We start from the raw sequence: 24,435 nt of genomic DNA on the forward strand, positions 1-24,435 counted from the left end.
GTAGGTCATTTTCTTGAAGGGACGAAAAGCTGACTGCAGAGCGCAGGGAGGCCAGTCGGGGAGGATTCAACAATTTATATAAATCCTGCTTAACTGTAGACCACGGGGAAGTAGGAAAAGGGCGGGTAGGGGTAAAGCCGCAGGGGTTTGGCGGATGGAGACTTGTCATTCCAGCAGCGAGGACAGGGTTAACGGGCGTGGTTGGTGTCATAGGAAAATTCGGGAGGGTCGGTGTGACAGGGAGAACAGTCGGAGGGGCAGTGGGGGCGAGGAGTGGGTGGTGGCGAGGGGACATGCGGGGTGTGAGGCATCAAGGCAGGGTACATTGGGGCATATGTAGGAGGGCTTTCTAGCATGGCATCAAGCAAGAATCACCTTCTTCTCCCCCTTCCATATGGCCCTTTCCTTTCTCCTCACGAGCTGGATAACATTTGTTATCCAGGAGAAGTGTGGCTCAATGGTTAGAGCGGCAGACCCTGATGCAGAGGTCTAACCCGGGACCAGGGTTCAATTCCCCGCCTCGGCGGGTATTGGGCTCAAAAATTCCACGGACCTGATAATTCTCGACTCGTGCCTATTCCAATCATGGAGTCCCACTCTGCAACTCTGGGCAATAGCTTGCTTAATCTCCACAACGGCCCCCACAACGCTAAGGATGCCTGGCCTCCACCTTGGGGGTGCCCAGGAGTGGACACCTCACAGGGAAAGTCAGGATGGGTTCCACAGCGGTATTCGTACAAGCGCCTTGAGACTCTTGCGGGTGAGTAGTGCGCTATACAAGTATCAATTTACATTTACATTACATTTTTGTACCCGTGCCCCATGCTCCCTATCGGCTATTTCTACTAATTTTATCATTTGATTTTGTAAATTTTCTCTGGCTTGGTCGGCCATTGACATACGTTCCAATTTTCTTTCTTGAGTCTTCTGTTTTCTTGCTCTCTGTTCTATCTCTTTCCTCCAAAATCGAACAGATTCAAACATAGACGGGCGCGTTTTTCTTTTCATTAATTGTTCCTCTAAGTTGGCGAGAACTTGGGAATTAAAGCCGCCATAAAGTGGCCACTGTAATTCCGCATTACTTTTTTTGTATATGTTACCCAGAATGAGGAAAACATTATGGCAGAAGGGCCATGTTTAACATACATCGTATGGCATGGGGTCCCTTCTGGAGGAAGCGGACAGGCCGCCTCCAACTGGGAGTCCTGCGTACACATATAGCAACATAATCTCTTGAATTTACTACTGACTGGCATGCTTCAAAACAGATAACAGACACCAGCAGGTTTTTTTTAAAACTCACCTCGCTTGCTTGGCTTTTGCAAAAGTCAATAACAGCAGAATCATACCGAACAGAACAGACACCAGCGAGTTTTTTAAATTCACCTTGCTTGCTTGGTTTGGCAAAAGTCAATAACAGCTCGGCTTTTGCGAAAGTCAATAGCAGAATCATACAGACTTGGTGGGTGATCAGTCCACCCTTACCTTACAGGGGTAGTTCTCTTCTGCAGACGTAGGGCTGTGTCCTGCTCCAGAAAATATTTGCTAGAGGACTCCAGCGAGAACGCGGTCAAGTGGCCCTGACCGGGTGGGGAGGAACAGCGGGCTTACCGGATTGCAAGAATCCTTCGGGTAGGGTACCTCCATTGGAGTCTCTCCGTGCACCCCCTCACATCCACCGGGCCTGACCTTCGTGATCGTGGTGTCCCTGTTCAGGCTCCATTTGAAGAACAGGGATAACCCACTTACTGGGTCTCGGCGGCGGGGGAAACCGCCCAAGTCTTCCATACCTTCCATACTTAGTAAAAGGAGACACAGGATCCTTCGTCTGCAGGAGGAACCCAGATTTGTTTCAATAGCCCAGGCTATGGAACAGAGGGGCATATTACTACTGGTGGCGATAGGCAATTATCGCCGGTTTAGCGGCCGTTTTCGGCCGCTAAGTGGCGATAAATCTATTGCTCTATTACCAAGCTGTCGCTAACTGATGTTAGCGACAGCTTTTAGGAGATAGCGAGCGGTTTGGGGACCGCTTTGCATGTCAGCGATATTTATCGCTAATGACATGCAAAGTGGGCGTACCCAACCTGTTAGCGACTGAAAGCAGCCGCTAACGTCGCTATCGCCTATTGGCAAGGCAGGCGTAGCGATGGAAATATTCACACTATCGCGAAAAACAAACGCCTGCTCAGACCAGTTCTTAGCCATGTTATCCAATGGGAGGTGGATAACATGGCTAAGAGCATTTTGTCGCTACTGCGCTAATATTGCTGTATTCTCAGCGATATTCACGCATTTCTCCGCTATCGCTGGATATTTTAGCACAATGGAGAAAAACCTTGCAAATAGCATGTTTTCTCCGCTAACATATCCAGCGATAGGCAGCGAAAAACAAATTGACGCTAAGCCTATTTAGCGATAATTATCGCCACTTACAAATGGGGGTGGGGTCGCACACTACTCACACACCGGCGGTGTCGCCCCTAAGGACTCTGGTCAATGTAGTAAAGTGTTCGCGATGCATCATCTTTCGATCTTCTGCTATCTTCGCTGTCTTCGCCATCCCTCGACACGTGTTTCGGGGTATTACCCCTCATCAGCAGGGATAGGCCGTGTACTGGGGTTGCCGATGGCTGCCAATATCTGCCAAGTATAGTACCATTCAGGCGCGTAGGTGCGGGATCCCAGGCTCGTCAGCCCGCTGCTCAAGGGAGCTTTAAAGTTACAAATGGGGGTGGGGTCGCACACTACTCACACACCGGCGGTGTCGCCCCTAAGGACTCTGGTCAATGTAGTAAAGTGTTCGCGATGCATCATCTTTCGATCTTCTGCTATCTTCGCTGTCTTCGCCATCCCTGGACACGTGTTTCGGGGTATTACCCCTCATCAGCAGGGATAGGCCGTGTACTGGGGTTGCCGATGGCTGCCAATATCTGCCAGGTATAGTACCACTCAGGCGCATAGGTGCGGGATCCCAGGCTCGTCAGCCCGCTGCTCAAGGGAGCTTTAAAGTTACAAATGGGGGTGGGGTCGCACACTACTCACACACCAGCGGTGTCGCCCCTAAGGACTCTGGTCAATGTAGTAAAGTGTTTGCGATGCATCATCTTTCGATCTTCTGCTATCTTTGCTGTCTTCGCCATCCCTGGACACGTGTTTCGGGGTATTACCCCTCATCAGCAGGGATAGGCCGTGTACTGGGGTTGCCGATGGCTGCCAATATCTGCCAGGTATAGTACCATTCAGGCGCGTAGGTTCGGGATCCCAGGCTCGTCAGCCCGCTGCTCAAGGGAGCTTTAAAGTTACAAATGGGGGTGGGGTCGCACACTACTCACACACCGGCGGTGTCGCCCCTAAGGACTCTGGTCAATGTAGTAAAGTGTTCGCGATGCATCATCTTTCGATCTTCTGCTATCTTCGCTGTCTTCGCCATCCCTGGACACGTGTTTCGGGGTATTACCCCTCATCAGCAGGGATAGGCCGTGTACTGGGGTTGCCGATGGCTGCCAATATCTGCCAGGTATAGTACCATTCAGGCGCGTAGGTTCGGGATCCCAGGCTCGTCAGCCCGCTGCTCAAGGGAGCTTTAAAGTTACAAATGGGGGTGGGGTCGCACACTACTCACACACCGGCGGTGTCGCCCCTAAGGACTCTGGTCAATGTAGTAAAGTGTTCGCGATGCATCATCTTTCGATCTTCTGCTATCTTCGCTGTCTTCGCCATCCCTGGACACGTGTTTCGGGGTATTACCCCTCATCAGCAGGGATAGGCCGTGTACTGGGGTTGCCGATGGCTGCCAATATCTGCCAGGTATAGTACCATTCAGGCGCGTAGGTTCGGGATCCCAGGCTCGTCAGCCCGCTGCTCAAGGGAGCTTTAAAGTTACAAATGGGGGTGGGGTCGCACACTACTCACACACCGGCGGTGTCGCCCCTAAGGACTCTGGTCAATGTAGTAAAGTGTTCGCGATGCATCATCTTTCGATCTTCTGCTATCTATCGCTACTTGTTGGTAATATGCCCCAGAGTCCCAAGCTAGTTAGAGACAAAACCCAGGAGGCTGCTACTTCACTCTGTAGCTTACAAGCCTTTTATAAATTTTTCATCCCAGTCTTTTGGCTGTCAGACCATTGTTTAATCAGGGCAGTGTTTACAGTTGATAACCATATCCAGACGATGTTTGTAGTTAGTGACCTGGTCAAGGCTTGGTACACAAATCATTGTTCACTCGGCTTTGATCAAGGCTCAGTTTTACAGGTCATTGTTCAATTGTCTTGATCAAAGCCCAGTCCTTCAAGTCATTGTTTAATCACCCTGATCAGGGCCCAACAGTCAGACCATTGTCTAGATAACCTGATCACGGTGTCAAGGATGTTTACCAGGCTGGGAGCACGAGATGGAAAACAAGCTTGTTTACACAGGGCGTGGGTGTCTCATCACTTTCTGTTGAACTGCAAACAACAGGGGGGTTGGGTGTGCGACAGTTCCTGGCCAGAAATGCAGCCTGTAAAATGGTTTTTGTCGTGTCAGATTAGATTTTCCTCAGGCATCAGCAAAAACGACCAGGTGGGTCGTGTGGAAGTGTTTGACACGAGATGGCAATGAAAAAGCAATGGAGTCCTGGTACAAATGATGCAGATCAGAAGAACACTTTTCCTCAGTTTAAATTTTAAGAACCGGGACATGTCAAACTTGAATCCACCGACAGTGGCATGGCGGTCCTGTGTTACTTATAGTTAGTGCTGGGCGTAGTTCGCGAAGTAGCGCTACGCGAAGCTAAGCAAAGTGCACTTTGCACTATGCGAGCTATGCGTAGCACTACGCGAACTGCGTAGTACCCTGCTCGCACTGTGCAAGATGCCGTTTTCAATGATTGCACAGTGCGGACAAGCATCCAGCACTGTGCAATCATTGAAAACGGCATCTTGCATAGTGCGAGCAGTCGTTTTCTGCCGCTCAAGAAGATTTTTATTTGAGCAGCAACTTTCTCAACACGGACTGGTAGTTTCTCATAGCGAGCGGTCGCGAGCATACGCAACCACTCGCAATGAGAAACTTGACCTCCCCACGTTGAGAATCTCGCCGGGAAGTTTATTTTCCACGCTCGCTATCGGCAACTTTAAGTTGCTGATAGCGAATAAGGAAAAAGTCTCGCCGGGATGTAATTTTGCTTGCTCGCAGTCGCCAACTTGACGTTGAGTACCGCGAGCAAGCAAAAAATGACAGCGGCACTAGGTGAACAACCTTTACAACGCAACTTTTACCACGCAGTGCCTTTACAACGCGGTATTTACAACGCAAACAATTACAACGCATTGCGCTGGGGGGCGCTCTAGGATAGGCAATAAGTTTAATTTACTATCCAACACCTTCTCTAGTATCCACGGGGACTGGAGTTGGAATAGTAAATTAAACTTTTCACTATCCAGCGCCCCAAAGCGCTATGCGTTGTAAAGGTTTGCGATGTAGAAACCGCGTTGTAAAGGCATGCGATGTAAAAGCATGAGTTGTAATGTCATACATCCGCGGCACTAAGCTACGCGTGTTTGCACTGTGCTCTGTGCAATTCGTGTAGTGCGAAGTAACGGAAACTTCGCAAACTACACAAGCGTAGTGAAGTGCTTTGCCCAGGGTTACTAATAATGCGCAGAACCTGCGTAGCATCAATAAAAAGCACAAGCGACCCCTGCGAGCACAGTAACAGCAGCAGAGCCCGGGGCGGCCTCGGCTCTTCAGTCGATGAATGCGACTCGAAACTCAAACATTCATTCTGGCAACGACGGCAGAGCTGCTCACATGCGCTGACTCTCGGAAACACCTGAGGCGGGGCTTCTGGGCGCTTTAGACCGGCTGTAGTGACGCCCTTGCACGGAGGATGAGTGAATTGTGATGTTTTTGTTTAAGTTAAGAAGCCTCTGGAGGTTCTCGAGGGCAGAGATTCTTGTCCCCAGTTTCCACGGCCTTCATGTGAGCGCCGAACACGGAATAAAGCTCAGCAGGGCGGTGCGAGGCAAGAAGAAGGCGCTTCATATCAGCGCCAGGAAGGCGCTCGCTGTGCAAAGGTCAGTAAAGCTCTGACTTTGAATCCACGCCAGGCGTGGGGCGCCAGACTCCCACGGCCTTAAAACATGTCACGGCGATATATATATATATTTATATCTCCACTGGCACGTCACACATGTGTGGCACCAGTCGAGGCCGCCCTTTCTTTCACCTCCAGAGCCTGTCCAGGGAAGGGAGGGGCGCCCCGCCCTGTGCGTGACACTGGGTGCGCCCACCCCCCTCCCCCCTGCAGAGACTACCTGTGAGCACTGCACCCGCGCCTGTCTGGCAGCCGGAGGCAGAGGACAGCAGGACAGCAGGACAGCAGGACAGCAGGACAGCAGGACAGCAGGACAGCAGGACAGCAGGACAGACGGCGGCAGAGGCCCCGCAGCGCTGCTCGCCCGGTGAGTGTCACGGCTTTTGCGTGAAGTGTCTTTAGAGTGCGTGGGCAGCGATGCCAGCCTGTGCCCGGGCTGTGCCCCCGACTGACGTCATACATGGAAGGGACTGTCCAGGGGTCCGACGGGCCCTCGAGGGACCGAACCCGCCCCGTCAGTCTGTCCCCTGTCAGTCTGTCCCACAGAACTGAACCCACCCCTGTCAGTCTGTCCCACAGAACTGAACCCACCCCTGTCAGTCTGTCCCCTGTCAGTCTGTCCTACAGAACTGAACCCACCCCTGTCAGTCTGTCCCACAGAACTGAACCCACCCCTGTCAGTCTGTCCCACAGAACTGAACCCACCCCTGTCAGTCTGTCCCCTGTCAGTCTGTCCTACAGAACTGAACCCACCCCTGTCAGTCTGTCCCACAGAACTGAACCCACCCCTGTCAGTCTGTCCCCTGTCAGTCTGTCCTACAGAACTGAACCCACCCCTGTCAGTCTGTCCCACAGAACTGAACCCACCCCTGTCAGTCTGTCCCCTGTCAGTCTGTCCTACAGAACTGAACCCACCCCTGTCAGTCTGTCCCACAGAACTGAACCCACCCCTGTCAGTCTGTCCCACAGAACTGAACCCACCCCTGTCAGTCTGTCCCCTGTCAGTCTGTCCTACAGAACTGAACCCACCCCTGTCAGTCTGTCCCACAGAACTGAACCCACCCCTGTCAGTCTGTCCCCTGTCAGTCTGTCCTACAGAACTGAACCCACCCCTGTCAGTCTGTCCCACAGAACTGAACCCGCCTCGTCAGTCTGTCCCCTGCCAGTCTGTCCCACAGAACTGAACCCACCCCTGTCAGTCTGTCCCACAGAACTGAACCCACCCCTGTCAGTCTGTCCCACAGAACTGAACCCACCCCTGTCAGTCTGTCCCCTGTCAGTCTGTCCTACAGAACTGAACCCACCCCTGTCAGTCTGTCCCACAGAACTGAACCCACCCCTGTCAGTCTGTCCCACAGAACTGAACCCACCCCTGTCAGTCTGTCCCCTGTCAGTCTGTCCTACAGAACTGAACCCACCCCTGTCAGTCTGTCCCACAGAACTGAACCCACCCCTGTCAGTCTGTCCCACAGAACTGAACCCGCCCCTGTCAGTCTGTCCCACAGAACTGAACCCACCGCTGTCAGTCTGTCCCACAGAACTGAACCTACCCCTGTCAGTCTGTCCCACAGAACTGAACCCGCCCCTGTCAGTCTGTCCCATGTCAGTCTGTCCCTCAGAACTGAACCCACCCCTGTCAGTCTGTCCCACAGAACTGAACACAACCCTGTCAGTCTGTCCCATGTCAGTCTGTCCCACAGAACTGAACCCGCCCCTGTCAGTCTGTCCCATGTCAGTCTGTCCCACAGAACTGAACCCGCCCCTGTCAGTCTGTCCCATGTCAGTCTGTCCCACAGAACTGAACCCGCCCCTGTCAGTCTGTCCCTCAGAACTGAACCCGCCCCTGTCAGTCTGTCCCTCAGAACTGAACCCACCCCTGCCAGTCTGTCCCCTGTCGGTCTGTCCCACAGAACTGAACCCACCCCTGCCAGTCTGTCCCCTGTCGGTCTGTCCCACAGAACTGAACCCACCCCTGCCAGTCTGTCCCCTGTCGGTCTGTCCCACAGAACTGAACCCGCCCCTGTCAGTCTGTCCCACAGAACTGAACCCACCCCTGCCAGTCTGTCCCCTGTCAGTCTGTCCCTCAGAACTGAACCCACCCCTGCCAGTCTGTCCCCTGTCGGTCTGTCCCACAGAACTGAACCCGCCCCTGTCAGTCTGTCCCATGTCAGTCTGTCCCACAGAACTGAACCCGCCCCTGTCAGTCTGTCCCATGTCAGTCTGTCCCACAGAACTGAACCCGCCCCTGTCAGTCTGTCCCATGTCAGTCTGTCCCACAGAACTGAACCCACCGCTGTCAGTCTGTCCCACAGAACCGAACCTACCCCTGTCAGTCTGTCCCACAGAACCGAACCCACCCCTGTCAGTCTGTCCCACAGAACCGACCCCACCCCTGTCAGTCTGTCCCACAGAACTGAACCCGCCCCTGTCAGTCTGTCCCACAGAACTGAACACAACCCTGTCAGTCTGTCCCACAGAACTGAACCTACCCCTGTCAGTCTGTCCCAAAGAACTGAACACAACCCTGTCAGTCTGTCCCACAGAACCGAACCCACCCCTGTCAGTCTGTCCCACAGAACTGAACCCGCCCCTGTCAGTCTGTCCCACAGAACTGAACCCGCCCCTGTCAGTCTGTCCCACAGAACTGAACCCACCCCTGTCAGTCTGTCTCACAGAACTGAACCCACCCCTGTCAGTCTGTCCCTCAGAACTGAACCCACCCCTGTCAGTCTGTCCCACAGAACTGAACCCACCCCTGTCAGTCTGTCCCACAGAACTGAACCCACCCCTGTCAGTCTGTCCCCCAGAACTGAACCCACCCCTGTCAGTCTGTCCCACAGAACTGAACCTACCCCTGTCAGTCTGTCCCACAGAACTGAACCCGCCCCTGTCAGTCTTTCCCACAGAACTGAACCCGCCCCTGTCAGTCTGTCCCACAGAACTGAACCCGCCCCTGTCAGTCTGTCCCACAGAACTGAACCCACCCCTGTCAGTCTGTCCCACAGAACTGAACCCACCCCTGTCAGTCTGTCCCTCAGAACTGAACCCACCCCTGTCAGTCTGTCCCACAGAACTGAACCCACCCCTGTCAGTCTGTCCCTCAGAACTGAACCCACCCCTGTCAGTCTGTCCCCCAGAACTGAACCCACCCCTGTCAGTCTGTCCCCCAGAACTGAACCCACCCCTGTCAGTCTGTCCCTCAGAACTGAACCCGCCCCTGTCAGTCTGTCCCACAGAACTGAACCCACCCCTGTCAGTCTGTCCCTCAGAACTGAACCCGCCCCTGTCAGTCTGTCCCACAGAACTAAACCCACCCCTGTCAGTCTGTCCCTCAGAACTGAACCCGCCCCTGTCAGTCTGTCCCATGTCAGTCTGTCCCACAGAACTGAACCCGCCCCTGTCAGTCTGTCCCTCAGAACTGAACCCGCCCCTGTCAGTCTGTCCCTCAGAACTGAACCCACCCCTGCCAGTCTGTCCCCTGTCGGTCTGTCCCACAGAACTGAACCCGCCCCTGTCAGTCTGTCCCATGTCAGTCTGTCCCACAGAACTGAACCCGCCCCTGTCAGTCTGTCCCTCAGAACTGAACCCACCCCTGCCAGTCTGTCCCCTGTCGGTCTGTCCCACAGAACTGAACCCGCCCCTGTCAGTCTGTCCCATGTCAGTCTGTCCCACAGAACTGAACCCGCCCCTGTCAGTCTGTCCCATGTCAGTCTGTCCCACAGAACTGAACCCGCCCCTGTCAGTCTGTCCCACAGAACTGAACCCGCCCCTGTCAGTCTGTCCCATGTCAGTCTGTCCCACAGAACTGAACCCACCGCTGTCAGTCTGTCCCACAGAACCGAACCCACCCCTGTCAGTCTGTCCCACAGAACCGAACCCACCCCTGTCAGTCTGTCCCACAGAACTGAACCCGCCCCTGTCAGTCTGTCCCACAGAACTGAACACAACCCTGTCAGTCTGTCCCACAGAACTGAACCTACCCCTGTCAGTCTGTCCCAAAGAACTGAACACAACCCTGTCAGTCTGTCCCACAGAACCGAACCCACCCCTGTCAGTCTGTCCCACAGAACTGAACCCGCCCCTGTCAGTCTGTCCCTCAGAACTGAACCCACCCCTGCCAGTCTGTCCCACAGAACTGAACCCGCCCCTGTCAGTCTGTCCCACAGAACTGAACACAACCCTGTCAGTCTGTCCCACAGAACTGAACCTACCCCTGTCAGTCTGTCCCTCAGAACTGAACCCGCCCCTGTCAGTCTGTCCCTCAGAACTGAACCCACCCCTGTCAGTCTGTCCCACAGAACTGAACACAACCCTGTCAGTCTGTCCCATGTCAGTCTGTCCCACAGAACTGAACCCGCCCCTGTCAGTCTGTCCCATGTCAGTCTGTCCCACAGAACTGAACCCACCCCTGTCAGTCTGTCCCCTGTCAGTCTGTCCTACAGAACTGAACCCACCCCTGTCAGTCTGTCCCACAGAACTGAACCCACCCCTGTCAGTCTGTCCCACAGAACTGAACCCGCCCCTGTCAGTCTGTCCCACAGAACTGAACCCACCGCTGTCAGTCTGTCCCACAGAACTGAACCTACCCCTGTCAGTCTGTCCCACAGAACTGAACCCGCCCCTGTCAGTCTGTCCCATGTCAGTCTGTCCCTCAGAACTGAACCCACCCCTGTCAGTCTGTCCCACAGAACTGAACACAACCCTGTCAGTCTGTCCCATGTCAGTCTGTCCCACAGAACTGAACCCGCCCCTGTCAGTCTGTCCCATGTCAGTCTGTCCCACAGAACTGAACCCGCCCCTGTCAGTCTGTCCCATGTCAGTCTGTCCCACAGAACTGAACCCGCCCCTGTCAGTCTGTCCCTCAGAACTGAACCCGCCCCTGTCAGTCTGTCCCTCAGAACTGAACCCACCCCTGCCAGTCTGTCCCCTGTCGGTCTGTCCCACAGAACTGAACCCGCCCCTGTCAGTCTGTCCCATGTCAGTCTGTCCCACAGAACTGAACCCGCCCCTGTCAGTCTGTCCCTCAGAACTGAACCCACCCCTGCCAGTCTGTCCCCTGTCGGTCTGTCCCACAGAACTGAACCCGCCCCTGTCAGTCTGTCCCATGTCAGTCTGTCCCACAGAACTGAACCCGCCCCTGTCAGTCTGTCCCATGTCAGTCTGTCCCACAGAACTGAACCCGCCCCTGTCAGTCTGTCCCATGTCAGTCTGTCCCACAGAACTGAACCCACCGCTGTCAGTCTGTCCCACAGAACTGAACCTACCCCTGTCAGTCTGTCCCACAGAACCGAACCCACCCCTGTCAGTCTGTCCCACAGAACCGACCCCACCCCTGTCAGTCTGTCCCACAGAACTGAACCCGCCCCTGTCAGTCTGTCCCACAGAACTGAACACAACCCTGTCAGTCTGTCCCACAGAACTGAACCTACCCCTGTCAGTCTGTCCCAAAGAACTGAACACAACCCTGTCAGTCTGTCCCACAGAACCGAACCCACCCCTGTCAGTCTGTCCCACAGAACTGAACCCGCCCCTGTCAGTCTGTCCCACAGAACTGAACCCGCCCCTGTCAGTCTGTCCCACAGAACTGAACCCACCCCTGTCAGTCTGTCTCACAGAACTGAACCCACCCCTGTCAGTCTGTCCCTCAGAACTGAACCCACCCCTGTCAGTCTGTCCCACAGAACTGAACCCACCCCTGTCAGTCTGTCCCACAGAACTGAACCCACCCCTGTCAGTCTGTCCCTCAGAACTGAACCCACCCCTGTCAGTCTGTCCCACAGAACTGAACCCACCCCTGTCAGTCTGTCCCTCAGAACTGAACCCACCCCTGTCAGTCTGTCCCCCAGAACTGAACCCACCCCTGTCAGTCTGTCCCCCAGAACTGAACCCACCCCTGTCAGTCTGTCCCTCAGAACTGAACCCGCCCCTGTCAGTCTGTCCCACAGAACTGAACCCACCCCTGTCAGTCTGTCCCTCAGAACTGAACCCGCCCCTGTCAGTCTGTCCCACAGAACTGAACCCACCCCTGTCAGTCTGTCCCTCAGAACTGAACCCGCCCCTGTCAGTCTGTCCCATGTCAGTCTGTCCCACAGAACTGAACCCGCCCCTGTCAGTCTGTCCCTCAGAACTGAACCCGCCCCTGTCAGTCTGTCCCTCAGAACTGAACCCACCCCTGCCAGTCTGTCCCCTGTCGGTCTGTCCCACAGAACTGAACCCGCCCCTGTCAGTCTGTCCCATGTCAGTCTGTCCCACAGAACTGAACCCGCCCCTGTCAGTCTGTCCCTCAGAACTGAACCCACCCCTGCCAGTCTGTCCCCTGTCGGTCTGTCCCACAGAACTGAACCCGCCCCTGTCAGTCTGTCCCATGTCAGTCTGTCCCACAGAACTGAACCCGCCCCTGTCAGTCTGTCCCATGTCAGTCTGTCCCACAGAACTGAACCCGCCCCTGTCAGTCTGTCCCACAGAACTGAACCCGCCCCTGTCAGTCTGTCCCATGTCAGTCTGTCCCACAGAACTGAACCCACCGCTGTCAGTCTGTCCCACAGAACCGAACCCACCCCTGTCAGTCTGTCCCACAGAACCGAACCCACCCCTGTCAGTCTGTCCCACAGAACTGAACCCGCCCCTGTCAGTCTGTCCCACAGAACTGAACACAACCCTGTCAGTCTGTCCCACAGAACTGAACCTACCCCTGTCAGTCTGTCCCAAAGAACTGAACCCACCCCTGTCAGTCTGTCCCACAGAACCGAACCCACCCCTGTCAGTCTGTCCCACAGAACTGAACCCGCCCCAGTCAGTCTGTCCCTCAGAACTGAACCCACCCCTGCCAGTCTGTCCCACAGAACTGAACCCGCCCCTGTCAGTCTGTCCCACAGAACTGAACACAACCCTGTCAGTCTGTCCCACAGAACTGAACCTACCCCTGTCAGTCTGTCCCTCAGAACTGAACCCGCCCCTGTCAGTCTGTCCCACAGAACTGAACCCGCCCCTGTCAGTCTGTCCCACAGAACTGAACCCACCCCTGTCAGTCTGTCCCACAGAACTGAACCCACCCCTGTCAGTCTGTCCCTCAGAACTGAACCCACCCCTGTCAGTCTGTCCCACAGAACTGAACCCACCCCTGTCAGTCTGTCCCACAGAACTGAACCCACCCCTGTCAGTCTGTCCCCCAGAACTGAACCCACCCCTGTCAGTCTGTCCCACAGAACTGAACCTACCCCTGTCAGTCTGTCCCACAGAACTGAACCCGCCCCTGTCAGTCTTTCCCACAGAACTGAACCCGCCCCTGTCAGTCTGTCCCACAGAACTGAACCCGCCCCTGTCAGTCTGTCCCACAGAACTGAACCCACCCCTGTCAGTCTGTCCCACAGAACTGAACCCACCCCTGTCAGTCTGTCCCTCAGAACTGAACCCACCCCTGTCAGTCTGTCCCCCAGAACTGAACCCACCCCTGTCAGTCTGTCCCACAGAACTGAACCTACCCCTGTCAGTCTGTCCCACAGAACTGAACCCGCCCCTGTCAGTCTGTCCCACAGAACTGAACCCACCGCTGTCAGTCTGTCCCACAGAACTGAACCCACCCCTGTCAGTCTGTCCCTCAGAACTGAACCCACCCCTGTCAGTCTGTCCCCCAGAACTGAACCCACCCCTGTCAGTCTGTCCCCCAGAACTGAACCCACCCCTGTCAGTCTGTCCCTCAGAACTGAACCCGCCCCTGTCAGTCTGTCCCACAGAACTGAACCCACCCCTGTCAGTCTGTCCCTCAGAACTGAACCCGCCCCTGTCAGTCTGTCCCACAGAACTGAACCCACCCCTGTCAGTCTGTCCCTCAGAACTAAACCCGCCCCTGTCAGTCTGTCCCACAGAACTGAACCCGCCCCTGTCAGTCTGTCCCACAGAACTGAACCCGCCCCTGTCAGTCTGTCCCACAGAACTGAACCCGCCCCTGTCAGTCTGTCCCTCAGAACTGAACCCACCGCTGTCAGTCTGTCCCACAGAACTGAACCCACCGCTGTCAGTCTGTCCCTCAGTACTCAACCCACCGCTGTCAGTCTGTCCCTCAGTACTCAACCCACCCCTGTCAGTCTGTCCCACAGAACTGAACCCGCCCCTGTCAGTCTGTCCCACAGAATTGAACCTACCCCTGTCAGTCTGTCCCTCAGAACTGAACCCACCCCTGTCAGTCTGTCCCACAGAACTGAACCCGCCCCTGTCAGTCTGTCCCACAGAACTGAACACAACCCTGTCAGTCTGTCCCACAGAACTGAACCTACCCCTGCCAGTCTGTCCCACAGAACCGAACCCACCCCTGTCAGTCTGTCCCACAGAACTGAACCCGCCCCTGTCAGTCTGTCCCACAGAACTGAACCCGCCCCTGTCAGTCTGTCCCACAGAACTGCACCCGCCCCTGTCAGTCTGTCCCACAGAACTGAACCCGCCCCTGTCAGTCTGTCCCACAGAACTGAACCCGCCCCTGTCAGTCTGTCCCACAGAACTGAACCCGCCCCTGTCAGTCTGTCCCACAGAACTGAACCTACCCCTGTCAGTCTGTCCCAAAGAACTGAACACAACCCTGTCAGTCTGTCCCACAGAACTGAACCCGCCCCTGTCAGTCTGTCCCTCAGAACTGAACCCACCGCTGTCAGTCTGTCCCACAGAACTGAACCCGCCCCTGTCAGTCTGTCCCACAGAACTGAACCCGCCCCTGTCAGTCTGTCCCACAGAACTGAACCCGCCCCTGTCAGTCTGTCCCACAGAACTGAACCCGCCCCTGTCAGTCTGTCCCACAGAACTGAACACAACCCTGTCAGTCTGTCCCACAGAACTGAACCTACCCCTGTCAGTCTGTCCCAAAGAACTGAACACAACCCTGTCAGTCTGTCCCAAAGAACTGAACACAACCCTGTCAGTCTGTCCCACAGAACTGAACCCACCCCTGCCAGTCTGTCCCACAGAACCGAACCCACCCCTGTCAGTCTGTCCCACAGAACTGAACCCGCCCCTGTCAGTCTGTCCCTCAGAACTGAACCCACCCCTGCCAGTCTGTCCCACAGAACTGAAACCGCCCCTGTCAGTCTGTCCCACAGAACTGAACACAACCCTGTCAGTCTGTCCCACAGAACTGAACCTACCCCTGTCAGTCTGTCCCAAAGAACTGAACACAACCCTGTCAGTCTGTCCCACAGAACCGAACCCACCCCTGTCAGTCTGTCCCTCAGAACTGAACCCACCCCTGTCAGTCTGTCCCACAGAACTGAACCCGCCCCTGTCAGTCTGTCCCACAGAACTGAACACAACCCTGTCAGTCTGTCCCACAGAACTGAACCTACCCCTGTCAGTCTGTCCCACAGAACTGAACCCGCCCCTGTCAGTCTGTCCCATAGAACTGAACCCACCCCTGTCAGTCTGTCCCACAGAACTGAACACAACCCTGTCAGTCTGTCCCACAGAACTGAACCTACCCCTGCCAGTCTGTCCCACAGAACCGAACCCACCCCTGTCAGTCTGTCCCACAGAACTGAACCCGCCCCTGTCAGTCTGTCCCACAGAACTGAACCCGCCCCTGTCAGTCTGTCCCACAGAACTGAACCCGCCCCTGTCAGTCTGTCCCACAGAACTGAACCCGCCCCTGTCAGTCTGTCCCACAGAACTGAACCCGCCCCTGTCAGTCTGTCCCACAGAACTGAACCTACCCCTGTCAGTCTGTCCCAAAGAACTGAACACAACCCTGTCAGTCTGTCCCACAGAACTGAACCCGCCCCTGTCAGTCTGTCCCTCAGAACTGAACCCACCCCTGCCAGTCTGTCCCACAGAACTGAACCCGCCCCTGTCAGTCTGTCCCACAGAACTGAACACAACCCTGTCAGTCTGTCTCTCAGAACTGAACCCACCCCTGTCAGTCTGTCCCACAGAACTGAACCCACCCCTGTCAGTCTGTCCCACAGAACTGAACCCGCCCCTGTCAGTCTGTCCCAAAGAACTGAACACAACCCTGTCAGTCTGTCCCAAAGAACTGAACACAACCCTGTCAGTCTGTCCCACAGAACTGAACCCACCCCTGTCAGTCTGTCCCACAGAACCGAACCCACCCCTGTCAGTCTGTCCCACAGAACTGAACCCGCCCCTGTCAGTCTGTCCCTCAGAACTGAACCCACCCCTGCCAGTCTGTCCCACAGAACTGAACCCGCCCCTGTCAGTCTGTCCCACAGAACTGAACACAACCCTGTCAGTCTGTCCCACAGAACTGAACCTACCCCTGTCAGTCTGTCCCAAAGAACTGAACACAACCCTGTCAGTCTGTCCCACAGAACCAAACCCACCCCTGTCAGTCTGTCCCACAGAACTGAACCCGCCCATGTCAGTCTGTCCCTCAGAACTGAACCCACCCCTGCCAGTCTGTCCCACAGAACTGAACCCGCCCCTGTCAGTCTGTCCCACAGAACTGAACCTACCCCTGTCAGTCTGTCCCTCAGAACTGAACCCGCCCCTGTCAGTCTGTCCCACAGAACTGAACCCGCCCCTGTCAGTCTGTCCCTCAGAACTGAACCCGCCCCTGTCAGTCTGTCCCACAGAACTGAACCCACCCCTGCCAGTCTGTCCCACAGAACCGAACCCACCCCTGTCAGTCTGTCCCACAGAACTGAACCCGCCCCTGTCAGTCTGTCCCTCAGAACTGAACCCACCCCTGCCAGTCTGTCCCACAGAACTGAACCCGCCCCTGTCAGTCTGTCCCACAGAACTGAACACAACCCTGTCAGTCTGTCCCACAGAACTGAACCTACCCCTGTCAGTCTGTCCCAAAGAACTGAACACAACCCTGTCAGTCTGTCCCACAGAACCAAACCCACCCCTGTCAGTCTGCCCCACAGAACTGAACCCGCCCATGTCAGTCTGTCCCTCAGAACTGAACCCACCCCTGCCAGTCTGTCCCACAGAACTGAACCCGCCCCTGTCAGTCTGTCCCACAGAACTGAACCTACCCCTGTCAGTCTGTCCCTCAGAACTGAACCCGCCCCTGTCAGTCTGTCCCACAGAACTGAACCCGCCCCTGTCAGTCTGTCCCTCAGAACTGAACCCGCCCCTGTCAGTCTGTCCCACAGAACTGAACACAACCCTGTCAGTCTATCCCACAGAACTGAACCTACCCCTGTCAGTCTGTCCCTCAGAACTGAACCCGCCCCTGTCAGTCTGTCCCTCAGAACTGAACCCGCCCCTGTCAGTCTGTCCCACAGAACTGAACCCGCCCCTGTCAGTCTGTCCCTCAGAACTGAACCCACCCCTGCCAGTCTGTCCCACAGAACTGAACCCACCCCTGTCAGTCTGTCCCTCAGAACTGAACCCACCCCTGCCAGTCTGTCCCACAGAACTGAACCCGCCCCTGTCAGTCTGTCCCACAGAACTGAACACAACCCTGTCAGTCTGTCCCACAGAACTGAACCTACCCCTGTCAGTCTGTCCCAAAGAACTGAACACAACCCTGTCAGTCTGTCCCAAAGAACTGAACACAACCCTGTCAGTCTGTCCCACAGAACTGAACCCACCCCTGCCAGTCTGTCCCACAGAACCGAACCCACCCCTGTCAGTCTGTCCCACAGAACTGAACCCGCCCCTGTCAGTCTGTCCCTCAGAACTGAACCCACCCCTGCCAGTCTGTCCCACAGAACTGAACCCGCCCCTGTCAGTCTGTCCCACAGAACTGAACACAACCCTGTCAGTCTGTCCCACAGAACTGAACCTACCCCTGTCAGTCTGTCCCACAGAACTGAACACAACCCTGTCAGTCTGTCCCACAGAACTGAACCTACCCCTGTCAGTCTGTCCCTCAGAACTGAACCCGCCCCTGTCAGTCTGTCCCACAGAACTGAACCCGCCCCTGTCAGTCTGTCCCACAGAACTGAACCCACCCCTGTCAGTCTGTCCCACAGAACTGAACCCACCCCTGTCAGTCTGTCCCTCAGAACTGAACCCACCCCTGTCAGTCTGTCCCACAGAACTGAACCCACCCCTGTCAGTCTGTCCCACAGAACTGAACCCACCCCTGTCAGTCTGTCCCACAGAACTGAACCCACCCCTGTCAGTCTGTCCCTCAGAACTGAACCCACCCCTGTCAGTCTGTCCCACAGAACTGAACCCACCCCTGTCAGTCTGTCCCACAGAACTGAACACAACCCTGTCAGTCTGTCCCATAGAACTGAACCCACCCCTGTCAGTCTGTCCCACAGAACTGAACCCGCCCCTGTCAGTCTGTCCCACAGAACTGAACCCGCCCCTGTCAGTCTGTCCCACAGAACTGAACCCGCCCCTGTCAGTCTGTCCCACAGAACTGAACCCGCCCCTGTCAGTCTGTCCCACAGAACTGAACCCGCCCCTGTCAGTCTGTCCCACAGAACTGAACCTACCCCTGTCAGTCTGTCCCAAAGAACTGAACACAACCCTGTCAGTCTGTCCCACAGAACTGAACCTACCCCTGTCAGTCTGTCCCACAGAACTGAACCCGCCCCTGTCAGTCTGTCCCTCAGAACTGAACCCACCGCTGTCAGTCTGTCCCACAGAACTGAACCCGCCCCTGTCAGTCTGTCCCTCAGAACTGAACCCGCCCCTGTCAGTCTGTCCCACAGAACTGAACACAACCCTGTCAGTCTGTCCCACAGAACTGAACGCACCCCTGTCAGTCTGTCCCACAGAACTGAACCCACCCCTGTCAGTCTGTCCCTCAGAACTGAACCCACCCCTGCCAGTCTGTCCCACAGAACCGAACCCACCCCTGTCAGTCTGTCCCACAGAACTGAACCCGCCCCTGTCAGTCTGTCCCTCAGAACTGAACCCACCCCTGTCAGTCTGTCCCACAGAACTGAACCCGCCCCTGTCAGTCTGTCCCACAGAACTGAACACAACCCTGTCAGTCTGTCCCACAGAACTGAACCTACCCCTGTCAGTCTGTCCCTCAGAACTGAACCCACCCCTGTCAGTCTGTCCCACAGAACTGAACCCGCCCCTGTCAGTCTGTCCCACAGAACTGAACACAACCCTGTCAGTCTGTCCCACAGAACTGAACCTACCCCTGTCAGTCTGTCCCACAGAACTGAACCCGCCCCTGTCAGTCTGTCCCACAGAACTGAGCCCGCCCCTGTCAGTCTGTCCCACAGAACTGAACCCGCCCCTGTCAGTCTGTCCCACAGAACTGAACCCGCCCCTGTCAGTCTGTCCCACAGAACTGAACCCACCCCTGTCAGTCTGTGCCAAAGAACTGAACACAACCCTGTCAGTCTGTCCCACAGAACTGAACCTACCCCTGCCAGTCTGTCCCACAGAACTGAACCCGCCCCGTCAGTCTGTCCCCTGTCAGTCTGTCCCACAGAACTGAACCCGCCCCTGTCAGTCTGTCCCTCAGAACTGAACCCACCGCTGTCAGTCTGCCCCACAGAACTGAACCTACCCCTGTCAGTCTGTCCCACAGAACTGAACCCACCCATGTCAGTCTGTCCCTCAGAACTGAACCCACCACTGTCAGTCTGTCCCACAGAACTGAACCCGCCCCTGTCAGTCTGTCCCACAGAACTGAACCCGCCCCTGTCAGTCTGTCCCACAGAACTGAACCCACCCCTGTCAGTCTGTCCCACAGAACTGAACCCACCGCTGTCAGTCTGTCCCACAGAACTGAACCTACCCCTGTCAGTCTGTCCCACTTAACTGAACACAACCCTGTCAGTCTGTCCCACTTAACTGAACACAACCCTGTCAGTCTGTCCCACAGAACTGAACCCACCCCTGTCAGTCTGTCCCACAGAACTGAACCCACCCATGTCAGTCTGTCCCACAGAACTGAACCCACCCCTGTCAGTCTGTCCCACAGAACTGAACCCACCCCTGTCAGTCTGTCCCACAGAACTGAACCCACCCCTGTCAGTCTGTCCCACAGAACTGAACCCACCCCTGTCAGTTTACTGCCTCTACCTTTAATTCGCAAAATGATAAGTCCTTAGTACTACCCTCAGATAGACTCAAGTTGAGGATGGAATTGGCCTCGGAAAAAGACTTATCACAGTGCTGGCCTACTGCTACCTGGGATAGCCTATGGCTTAAACTACATAAGACTCCACGAGCTGCAAATACCACTCAGACCCTGTAGTAGTAAGGACTTATATTTGGTAGACTAGAAGGGGGAAATATCTAATATAGGAAAACGTGTAGTGCATGTTGTAGGAGGATTGGAAGTGTCTGGTAGCGTGAGAAGATATTGATTAAGGGATGGAATTAGACGATCATTTTGCGAATTAAAGGTAGAGGCAGTAAACATTTTGTTTGGAGATCAGTAAAGGATAAGGGATGGGTATTAGTTAAGAGTGGAGATATCCAAAGTAAACCCTTAGACCTCCAATATATGGTACGATTCTTGATTCATAATGCTTTATTGTGGGGAGACAACCTTTACATCGCGGTCGTTGTAATGACCGCGTTGTGATGGCACTCGATGTAAAGACTCACTTAGAATTGAGTCATATTCTTTATTTTGCAAAATGGATTGATGATGAAGAGAAATAACAGTAGGATATGAAGATGGTAATAGAGGAGCTAAAATCATAAGGGTATGAGAAGTAATAGGAGAATGTAATAAAGAAATATTGGGGCATATTACCAACAAGTAGCGATATTTATCGCTAAATAGGCTTAGCGACGATTTCTTTATCGCTGCCTATCGCTGGATATGTTAGCGGAGAAAACATGCTATTAGCAACGTTTTTCTCCATTGTGCTAAAATATCCAGCGATAGCGGCAAAATGCGTGAATATCGCTGAGAACACAGCGATATTCACGCATTAGCGGCGAAATGCTCTTAGCCATGTTATCCACCTCCCATTGGATAACATGGCTAAGAACTGCTCAGGGCAGGTGTTAGTATTTGGAGATATTCGTGCTTAGCGCGAATAGTTCCAACGCTACGCCTGCCTTGCTAAAAGGCGATAGCGCCGTTAGCGACTGTTTTCAGTCGCTAACAGGTTGGGTACTCCCACTTTGCACGTCATTATCGATAAATATCGCTGACATGCAAAGCGGGCTCCAAACCGCTCGCTATCACCTAAAAGCAGTCGCTAACTGCTCTTAGCGACAGCTTGCTAGTAGGGCAATAGAATTATCGCCGCTTAGCAATCGAAAACGGCTGCTAAAGCGCCAAAAATTCCCTATCCTCACCCTTGATAATATGCCCCATTATTAGTGAAAGCAAGGATTTCCCGAAAGTCAAAGGGGAAAATGGACGATTTCTCTATATTAATCTATACTGGAGGATGTAAAAGAAGGTCAGAGAGGAGCCAACGGGTAGCTTGTTTCAGAGAAAAGGCAGAGTGATAAGTTTTGAAATCAGAGAACTTAAGGCCTCCGTTGGGTTTATCTTTTTTTTGAGAGGACAAAGCTATTCGAGGAGGTTCATCCTTCCAAAGAAATTTTGTCAAAAGTGAGTCAATTTTCTTAAAATAATATCCAGGGATATGAACAGGGATCATGGAAATAATATATCAAATCAGAGGGGTGAGCATCATTTTAATCAAATCCATTCTCCCCCACCAAGAGAGGACGAGTGGGTGCCAACGCGCAATAGTATCTTTTAATGGTTTGCTAATGTGGTCAAAGTTTAGTTGTAACATCCCAGTGATATTCGGAGAGAACCACAAGCTCAAATATTTAATTCTTGAGGGTTGCCAGGAAAAACCAGTGTGAATAAAATATTGTTCGTGACGTAAAACATTTAGAGGCAAGACTTCACACTTATCAGTATTAAGTCGATAACCTGATGACTGAGAAAATGTATCAACTTGTTGAAGGAAAGGAGCGAGAGAGGCTGCCTGATTAGAACAATATAGAAGGATATTGTCAGCGTATACGGACATGTTAACTTGATGAAGACCACATTGGAAATCAGAAATACAAATATCATGTCTGATTTTTGTTAGGAAGGATTCCAAAGCTCTGACAAACAATAAAGGTGATAAAGCTAACCATTGTCGTACCCCTCTAAAAAGAAAAAAGTAATCCGAAACTTTACCATTAGCAAAAATTGAAGCCCTGGGATCTGAGTATAGTAAGGAGGTTAGAGCGATCAGTTCAGGAGGAAAACATAGCCACTTTAACGCATGAAACATACAATCCCACCCAATCCTATCAAAAGCTTTTTCTGCATCCAAAGCGATAGCAGCAGCGATAGAATAATTTAAAGAAGAAGCCTCGCCAGGGATATTAAAAAAGGCTTGAGAGTTATCAGAACTAAGCCAGCCTTAGACAAAGTTGGATTGCTCAGGACCTATAAGATCAGGCAGAACAGGGTCGATGCGTAATGCCAAGATTTTGGCATAGATCTTGCAGTCAGTATTGACTAAGGAGATGGGACAATACGTTTTAAAAAAGGGAAAGGTCTTTATTATCTTTTGGAATTAAGCAGATCATGGCTTCTTGGAAAGTACCTTGAGATGCACCATTGTTAATAAAACAATTGAATAAAAGTAAAAGATTGGGAAGGAGGAGATTAGCAAAATGATCTTAGACTCAACAGTAAACCAATCAGGCCCAGGAGCCTTCCCTTGCACTGAGATGTGTTACATTCTCTATTGTATTTCCCTTTTAATTGTATGTTTCTCTTTTAAAGACTCTGGGGCATATTACCAAAGGTGGCGATAGGCAATTATTGCCGCTTTAGCGGACGTTTTCCGCCGCTAAGCAGCGATAATTCTATCGCTCTATTAGCAAGCTGTCGCTAACAGCAGTTAGCGACAGCTTTAGGCGATAGCGAGCGGTTAGGGTCCCGCTGTGCATGTCAGCGATATTTATCGCTAATGACATGCAAAGTGGGCGTACCCAACCAGTTAGCGACTGAAAGCAGTCGCTAACGTCGCTATCGCCTATTAGCAAGGCAGGCGTAGCAATGGAAATATTCCCGCTATCGCCAAAAACTAACGCCTGCTCTGACCAGTTCTTAGCCATGTTATCCAATGGGAGGTGGATAACATGGCTGAGCATTTTGTCGCTAATGCGTGAATATCGCTGTATTCTCAGCGATATTCACGCTATCGCCGGAAAATGTATCGCGTTGGAGATAAACGTTGCTAATAGCACGTTATCTCTGCGATAATTTCCGGCGATGCTTAGCGATAGAACATTTGTTGCTAAGCCTAGGTAGCGATAAATATCGCTACCGTTGGTAATATGCCCCTCTGTGTACTTTTAACTATGGCACATGCCATGCTTTTGTTGTTACACCATTTAGAACTGTTGCCTGGACATTCTTCTTTTAATCTTGGCAACAGCAGGACTGTGCTCCTTTTTATTAAACAGACTCTTAACATATTTGGATTTCAAGGTTATTTCTTCATTGGAATTTAACATTTTGGCGACGAGGGACCCTGTACCTGCTACTCTCTGGAGCACAGGAGCGGTACTATTTTTTGGGGATTTGGATTTATTTTTCTTGACCTCATCATTTGGATATATAGGCGTTACAATTTATTTGGAAGGAAGAACTATTCATCTAATTCATTTTCGTTTTTTTCTGACAATTTTGAATGCTGATTTGCCTGTAATATTGAATTTTGGACATTTGGGCATGATTAAAATTTGACTTCTAAATGAATTCATGCTTTCTACAAGAATAATTTCGAGATAACATTTGTCACAGTTTTTCTGCCAACCTGTTACTCTATTCCTGGACCAAGGTACTAATTTTATTCTATTTGAGCAGTTTTCGTGTGCATTGACATTCCTAAAACATCGTTACCTGCTCGTGGCTTGTGGTTTTGTAAGTCGTGCTGTTACCGAATGCGTGCGTTGCCAGAGAGACCTTGGTTGTTTACAGAGACAAACGGAGAAGACGGAGAAAGCCGTGGTGAGAGGCAGCGTGATTTCATCATCGCGCCAACGGATTACGTCATCACGCGTTTACATCATCATGCTCAGCCTTCATTTTGGTTTCTGTGGAAACGCTTGTAAACAATACGCCAATGCGCACAGCATCAAGTTTAATTTCTACAATTTCTGAATTCTTTTGCACCATTTCGCCGATGCGCACGGCAGCGCTTGTTGATTTAGTCATTTATATCACAGATGTGCACGCCAGCTTTTTGAATAGTGGCACATCGCTCCTTGTGTACAGCACAACCTAAATCAACTAAAGAAGTCCAACATCACTTTTCATCATAAGGACATCGTTGTGCACGTCGCGGATGCACACAGCTTGTATGGTACTTACTGTGCGACTATTTATTTTACAATTTATATTTTAAGGCCCAATATATATATATATATATATATATATATATATATATATATATATATATATATATATATATTTTTTTTTTTATACCAAAGGAC

At 52.9% G+C, this 24,435-nt stretch overlaps 1 protein-coding gene across 1 annotated transcript in view; it reads left to right on the forward strand.

Annotated features, from left to right (window-relative positions):
* Positions 1–6,055: 6,055 nt before the first annotated feature.
* LOC144767909 (NXPE family member 1-like) overlaps positions 6,056–24,435 on the forward strand; it is a 357,584-nt gene continuing 339,204 nt past the window's right edge. The window contains exon 1 of the mRNA XM_078651249.1: positions 6,056–6,448. The gene's annotated coding sequence lies outside the window, so the exon portion shown is untranslated. The remainder of the gene's footprint in view (positions 6,449–24,435) is intronic.

The sequence above is a fragment of the Lissotriton helveticus genome, chromosome 7, assembly GCF_964261635.1.
Source record: "Lissotriton helveticus chromosome 7, aLisHel1.1, whole genome shotgun sequence".
In the NCBI taxonomy this organism is placed as follows: domain Eukaryota; kingdom Metazoa; phylum Chordata; class Amphibia; order Caudata; family Salamandridae; genus Lissotriton; species Lissotriton helveticus.